This window comes from Diplotaxodon limnothrissa, linkage group LG6, assembly GCF_057381915.1.
Source record: "Diplotaxodon limnothrissa isolate DT_005_m linkage group LG6, D_limnothrissa_male_GT1.1, whole genome shotgun sequence".
Lineage (NCBI taxonomy): Eukaryota > Metazoa > Chordata > Actinopteri > Cichliformes > Cichlidae > Diplotaxodon > Diplotaxodon limnothrissa.
This window is the reverse complement of record NC_140601.1, coordinates 19,403,631-19,411,917: the sequence shown is the minus strand read 5'-3', so window position 1 is coordinate 19,411,917 and position 8,287 is coordinate 19,403,631.

The following is an 8,287-nucleotide window of genomic DNA, read 5'->3' as shown; positions in this document are numbered from 1 at the left end:
GGGACAGGGAGGGTTGGTGGGGTCAGAGCAGAGCACCACTGAGCAGCCTTTCTCTTCATTAGCAGCCTCTCTAAGGGGGGGCGTCACAGGCCTACCTGTCCAGCAGATTATTGAACCGACTAACCAGTGGCACCCACCCCACACACACACACGCTCTCCCCTCTCTGATTCTCACAGACCCAGAGGAATCACGACCTAGCTGCAGATCCTTTGACAACTTTAACTTTTTCTTTAACCTCACGCAGCAGAAGTACAGGCTGGTGCAGAAGGGAGTCTGTTTCCTGCATATTAAAGGACATGTACGACGGTGTTTTTCTCTAATAATTTTTGAGGATTTTTGTCTTATAAATGTACTATTTTTTTTTAATTGTTTCATTCAAAATATGCATTTTATTTGCTAAGCTGATTTGTTTCACGGTGGCTTTCACGCAGTTCTGAAAAAGTCATAATTATCCGACACAAAAAGCACAAGACAGAAGCATTTCGAACATGATGAAAATCATTAGCAGCATTTTAACATCTGCAACTTATGTGGTAAAGGAAATGTGAAATTGAACAGATCCCCACTCGGTCTGGCTGAGAGACAGCAGCACGGAGATAAAAGTAATGAAATGACACTGCAGGAATGTAAATTGGCATTCTTCACTGTAGTAGCAGCACCAGCTCATGAAACATCCTTGACACACACGCACACTCATACCAGGCCAAAATACTGTTAGGCATTAATCTCGCACACATCTCACTGACGAAAGTGTGAAGGTACTTTTAAGTGGGAACATTCATCTCAGTCACCCTCATTGTTTCTCGTTTTCTACCCCTCACACACTCTCTCTCTCTCTTTTCCTCTCCTCGTCTTTTGAAGCGTTCAGATATGTCCAAACTGAAGTGTCTTAAGCTGACTTTGAAATTCAAGCTGGCCGTCTGCTTGTGTTTCAATGAGTTTGTTTTTATGGGTGAACTGTAACACAGGGGCACATAAACAGTGGGGATGAACTAGTGTATTTGGCAAAAAAAAAAAAATTTAAAACACACACACACACACTTTACAAACTCTTAAAATTACCTAAAGGTTTTGGCTGCGTTGACATAGCACAGGAAAACATGTTTGTTCCTTAAAGGAGAAGGAATTGTGCAGAAAAATTGAAGCAGGATTTTCAGAAGAGGGTTTTTATGAGGCCTAAGAAAATTTACTTTCCAAATTTTAGACCCAGCTGAGGTACAATCAAGTGTGTCCACGTTGATCTAAAACAACACACACCGTTTTTATGAGCCCCTGTGTGTCCTTGATGTATGAAGAAATTGCACTGAACTCCACTCCAATCAAGGCCTCAATACCAACTGGTATCAAAGTGGCTTATACATAAATATCATGTAAACACTTTAACAGTTATACAATTTACAGCGCCTGGATTTTTCCTGTCAGACGCCACCTAAAAGTTTTTAATTTGTCTCGCAGGAGCAGAGAATTATGAAACACTTTCAGGCAAAAGCTTTAAATAATAACAAGTGAGGTTAGATTTTGTTAACTTACTTTTTAAGCCCCGTTTTTTCTTCAGGATTTGAAAGGCTCAGAAACGCAACAGTTGGTGATTTTGTAAGACTCACAGACGAGGAAAAGGTAAAGAAAAATTTATCTAAACAAGGTTAATACATTTTTTTCTATTAGTTTTACTGACAAATCTAGCAAATACGTCATATGAAGCAAAGCAAACAGGGGGAAATATATGACTTCAGCAAAACTTTTTTTTTCTTCTCTCGTCTGACCAGCAAACAAGTTAATAAAAAGTTACAGCTCCCGTGATCTGTCACACCGATGTGCCATCTGAAAAACTTCAGAAAGTACACGCAGAAAAATCATATTTACCATTGCTGCATGTTGTATCTGACAGACCCCGGGGCTCCTGGCACTTTTCAAAGTTGGCGTCCTCAATAAAGTCTGATTTCGCCCTCAAGTGGGGAACTTTCTCCTCTTCAATCCAGTCCGATGTATATCTTGCGATTCACGCTCGGGTTTCTTTTCAGACTCAGCAACGATGTTTTTTTCTTGACACTTCTAGGAGTAACACGGGGAAACGAGCGCTCGCTTTTTCATCCCGAGATTGAAAGCGTCCCGACTTGAGAGAAAAACGCGCGTCGTTTGGGTACGGGTCGGTCTCACGGAGAGGAACGCGCGACCACGACACTCTGTCGCCTCTCCTTTCCCTCAAACCGTAAACTGAAGTAATCAAGGAAACTGCAGGGATCACTGTCAGCCAGAAGCCGAGTTGTAACTGCTTGCCCTACCTTGATGAAAAAAAGAGAAAAAAAAGAAAAGCTTCCTACACTTCCCCGGTGATTTCCTTCTGCAGAGTCAGCACAGCGGAGAGCTCGGACGGTCAGGGCTGCTCTGTTGTGTTGGGTGAATTCAGATCAGTGTTTTACACGCCGTGTGTGACTGTAACCCAAGTGACTGCGGGTCCACGGAGCTTTTGTGCCTCATGAGTTGATTTACAATGTTGTGCCAGCATGAGGATTCGCTTCGTCGTGCAAGAAAAATGTGCCAAAAACCCTTAGCCCCAAGATAAGAAATCGTCAGAGAGGCGTATTAAAAGCTTTCAATATTTGAGAAGCAGCAGTGATTCAATGATATTTCTTTTTCTTCGTGTGCATTTAGATAATATATAATGTTCTAGTCTAAATAATACTGCCGATTTTTAACAGTACTGTCAAAAGGGGGAGTTCTTCAGATCAGGCTGAAGGAGCAATGCATTAAACAAAAAAAAAAGGGAAAAAAAGAGTGATTTTGAATGCTGTATCAGCTCTTTAGCGTCGGACACAGAATTTCATGTTATAACAAGAAATCTTCGCCCTTTTTTACTTTTTTACTTTCTGTTCTCTAAGGCAAACACACGTGCGACCCTGCGCTTGTGCGCGCGCACGCGTGTTTGAAGCAGTTTGAAATAGTTTCCGTTGTTGCCTTCAGCAGGGATGTGACACTGATTCCCTGAGCTGTCCCTCAGATCCCTCAGAATTAGGCGTGCTCATTAAAGTTTCATTGTGCACTTGTTTTTATGATGATTTGCTCAACATTTGACTAAGACATCTGGAGAGTGAAGACTTGAAGGAGTGAGGGGTGTGTGTCTGTGTATGAGTGTGTGTCTGAGGGTGTTGTGTTAGTTAGAGGATAGAGTGGAACAGAAAAAGAGAAACATTCACTCTCATCGGAGTGACTGCCTGCCTGCCTGCCTCAGCCCGGCTTTCCGCTGGGGTGAGAGAGGCAGTGGAATCCCAGGGCAGTCATTTCTATCAAGTCAAGCGTCTGGAAGCCCCACTTGCATGTTTGGTCAAGGGGTAAATAATAGATCAGGGATTAGGCTTGTGTAGAATTCATTCCAGGGTAACAAGCTACTGAGGTCCCAGGATATGCATATTCATTCCTTGGCCAAGGCCGTGGGAGAGCGAGGACCATATGCCTGTTTGTCAGAGGGCTTAGTTTGCTAATTAAATGAGATATTACATACTTATGTGAGCAACAAAACAAAAAGCCTTTAAAGGATTGTCCAGAAAAAAATTGTGCTTGAATCTATTTTGTGTTGACTTCAAGTGCTTTGATGTTGCTTTAATTTGACTCAGGAAGTGTTTTCTATTTCAGAGTGTTGATTAACCGTGTAGATATCAGGAGCTATGGATGTGTATACAGAGCTTATCAAAGGCTAACATGACATTTGTTTTCTTTGTTGTTGCTTTGCTGCCAAACTATCAGATGACGATAAATCTATGTTATGACAAACAGATGAGATAGTAAAGTTATGATAGTGAGTGTCTGGCTAGCCATAGTGTATTTTCACCTTCTCATTATTTTCTTACCTCATGATTTTTGGAACAATTGCACTTCTTTTGGGGTGGGCTGGATTCTATGAGCAGGGCCAAACAGGTCCCTGGCTCATTACTTTGTCACTCAGAATGACTGGCTAACAATATAAAAAGTTTTAAATCTAAGCTCCGGATTATATGGCAAGCAATACAGGTAAGGCCATTAGAGGTTTGGTCCTTTTTCCAACACCATAATAAAAAACTTACTTTGTCATTTAACAATATTTCCCCTAACCTCAGTCACAGTAATGTTGTTGCCTGTACCCTAACAACATTAAGATGTCAAATCACGACCTCAACAAACACACATTCAACAAAAAATTTATGGGCCCAAAGTGAACCATCAGCTTCAGACATTTAAATGTAAGTTTTGGGTCATGGCATAAAAAATACAAAATTTAAAAAAAGTTTAATTTTACAACAGAAAAGCCAAAACATGAACATCAGCCCCTATCAAATCTGATACTGCATATGGGGCAGTAACTGATCGATATTGGCTTACTATACACGTCATTAACACTAAGTGGGCATTCATTTTAATGATACTGATAAACTGAGCTGTGTACTCACAAAATTATATGCATTACGTCTTCTTAGAGGTAACATCTGTATGTATATTTATGTATTATGCTTTTTATTGCTGTAGTTATTATATGCTGTACCCTGACCACTGCCAAACCATAAATGACCATACAGAGTAGATAAATTTCCTTCTGTGAAAACATCAACTTGCACTTCATGTATTCTGTGAAGACGACTAGCAAATTCATTTTTCAACTCATTAACATGTCCTGGGACGTAAATAGTGTAATCATATTTATTTTTAGAACAAATATAATGCATCTTTAAAAAAAAAAAAAAAAGATACGGACATACAATGTTTGCTGCAGGAGGCTTGATAGGGAGGAAAAGTATATGTTTATCTGTCGCTGTGACAGGATCCCACTGTTCATTAATTACCCAGCGGGACTGCCGATAATGAGCTATTGAACCTGCTGCTGAAGTGTTCCACCTCCTGGGATGGCCATCAGCTGCTGCATCACATTTTGTGGATCCATCAAATCCACAGAGGTGCTCCTGTTCATTAAGTTCCAGTCACTAGTAAAGCACAAAAAGGTCCAGAAAGGTCAATTCAACCATCCCCAAGAAAACCCAAGAGTTTTCAGAGGACTGGCTCTCACTGTAAGTTTTCTTCAACAGTCTGGAGGCAGTTAATGACCTGAAGAGCTTTTTTCTTTTTTAGCTGCTTCTTGTCACATGATGTTTCTGATGCCAGATCGATACCCCATTCAATGAACATTTTATTTGGATGTCATAAGTCCGTTGAATGGCTGTTATCAGTAGCCTCATACATCTGGTTGGTGGGTGCCTTCCTATACCTACTAGTAGGCTCAGATAGCAATTTTTATTTCTACTAATCAATGATAAGCTGCCTGCTGCATAATCTAATGTAGCATAATCAGATTACATAGAAGTCCTCTAGTGGTCATGTGAAGAAATGAAAGTTTAACTCACATTTTGCAGTTCCAAGTCATTTAAATTATGAACATTTGAAATATCTGCCTGCTAGTAGACATACTTTGTCTGATAACAAGTAGTCATTTAAATGTCTAATGGCTGTTATTCTCTACCAGACATTGTGTGTTACAATGAAATGGCATCAAATTTATCTATGAACCTCAATTAACAGATTTGCCTTTGTAGGACTTCACACATGCATGACCTGCTGCCTTTCAAAACTCAATCTGAGTGAACCTGAAGTCTTAAGCTTGAACAGAAAAAGGCGTCAAGACAGTTTCAGGTGCTGGAGGTTGATCAAAAGAGAATTAAAGGGTTCGATGAGCATCACTGAAGTAAAATCGTGCCTTTATACTGAGATGACTTGGTATATCAGTCTCTGAGTTTGAGCCCTTCTAATTCACTGAGAGCGAAGCACGGGTGTTGGAAATAAGACAAATACTTTTCTCATCTAAAAGCTGTTTTCCAACTGGACAACATTTACTCAGGGCGATCAATGTCCCATGTCCTAGTCTCTTCTCTCATACTCAAGGGAAATATGAACTTAATTTACCCTTTCACCAAGCAAAGGACAAGCTCTCCGGCAGCAGCCCAAGGGAAATAGTCTGACTCCTTGTTCCCACACATCCTGAGGGGTCTAACTGTGGGTGGAATGGCACTTTAGTTGGGTGAGTTGTTAGTGAGTGTGGCCCTGCAGTTCATGGCACCGTGGACGCACAGAAGCTCACACATACACATATACGACGCTGCCTCTGAGAGGTGTGTCTTGCAGATCAATTCATCCTTTATGAGTGCTCCAGTTTGTTAAGGGTAGGACCAGAAGGTCATCAGATGGGAGTCAAACAGACATGAACAAGGGGGTTTGTGCATACAGTATGTGGGGAGATGGGTGCTAATGGGGAGGGGAGGGCATCTAAATCACATGCAAACAGGAATGCACATAATAGGAAAAAACAAAGTGTAAGGTTTATGGCGAGGGAAGGTTTTGAGCTTGAGTGGTCTGATTTAGGTGCACAGATATTGTCAGTCTAACGGCTGAAACAGGGGGGAAAGAAATGGTAATCAATGGTTTCTCTGTCCTGGGGTTTTGTAAGGCAGTCCAAGGTCTCACAGGATTCAGCATGAGGATGGCTCATGCTTGGGGTCAAAAGTGGCTGACAATTCTCCCACAGACTCCACTGAGAGAAATAATATCCCTCCTCAGGGCATCACTCGAACAGAAATGCGTACAAACAAGTCTTAAAATGTCAGCAAGTGGACATGAACTTAGCTTGCGATTTAAAAGATTTGTGACTTTGGTTTCAAAAGACACTTGGTGTGATAGCAGCTTATTGTTATCTTACTCAACAAATAGAGTCATCAGCCGTATTGCATAGTGACTGTGTTTCAAAGCCTTTACTGTAAACGCTCACATGTTGGAGCCTGTCTCATTTGTACGCAGTGGGAGTGATGTACTAAACACTGCGCAGGTTTGACATCCCAACTGGCATTTGTACGATTGATGTTCCTTTAAAGTGGAGGACTTGTGACTCTTTAGTATCTTTTGTCATCTTCTGCAGTTCTCAGGTTCTTTCTTCCCTCAGCATCAAAGCTAGGCCACATTAATGCAGACAATATCCCACTTACCGGAGGCGGCAGGCAGAGACTGTGCTTTCACAATTCTCCATGGAGTGTCATGTTTTTCCCCGGGATGTGCCTCTCTTCCTTCCTCTGTCAGCGCTGGCACACCAGGGCTTGTCATTTGGTTCTTGAATTTTTCATGCAGGTGCATTTGCATGATCACAATCCTGTGTCACTTCTTCCCCTGGTAGATTAAATGCTGCCTGGCACTTGAACTTCCCCGTGACTCAGCTGAGGCAGAACAGAAGTAAGACAAGCGTGCTTGCTGGGACTGTCAGTGCAAGAGCCATCTTGTTTCAAAGGGTGGCACCTTACGGTTTGGCAATTGGCTCGCAAAGACAACTTCAACAAGAGTCAGTTTACATTTGCTACTGCAGTGCTTACATTTGTTGAGTCATACTCTGTAGTGTTAAGATGGTATTGCGCTTTGGTTTGGTTTGGTACATGATCTCAGGAACCCAACTATTTAATTTTGCTGTATGCGCTGACTGACACATGAATAGCTGCCTTTTCTTCCATCAGAGCACCGAGTTTAATCATTCAATTAACTCTCTACAAACACCCCAGAGATCATGAATAGTAAGAAGTATCCTTTGAGAGACACATCTGCAGGTCAATTTTAGAGTTCTCTGTTAAACTTAGAATTAATATTTTGAGGTGATTCATTTTCATCCATGCTTTATTTGCATTAAACAGCACTGAGGTTATTATGTATGTAATCAAAAGTAGACTTATTTTTGGCTTTTTTTTCTGGCTTTATTGGATTGATATAGTGAAGACTGACGGAAAGGTGGAAGGAGAGAGAGAGGGTAGGACATGCAGCAAAGGGCAGGGGGTCGGACTCGAACCCGGGCTGGCCGGCTGCTCATCCCACTGAGCTCAACTAGCGCCCATCAAACATAGTCTATGCTGAACATTCTCTACATGTATTATTCTTGGATGGATCATTGCAATTCTATGAGCAAACTGTGCTTTCAGTATCTACAAGCAATAGTATGTGCTTTTTTTCGGAAAAAAAAAAAAAGGATCCCGTTATTCCTACCACCCATGTACGTCCACTGACTTTATGGTAATTTATTATTTATCCACAGTTAGCTTTGAAAAAGTTGAAAGTTACAATGTGAACCCAAAAAGAATACTCACAAAAACATGAATATTACAGTGTTTCATATAAATTTTACCTAAGAAACTCATAAAATTTGCAAGCTTATCTTTGGATCGTGTAGATCCTGATCTGTATGAGGACACACATTTAGATAGTGGAATAGGACTAAACTGCATTTATATATGCTTCACC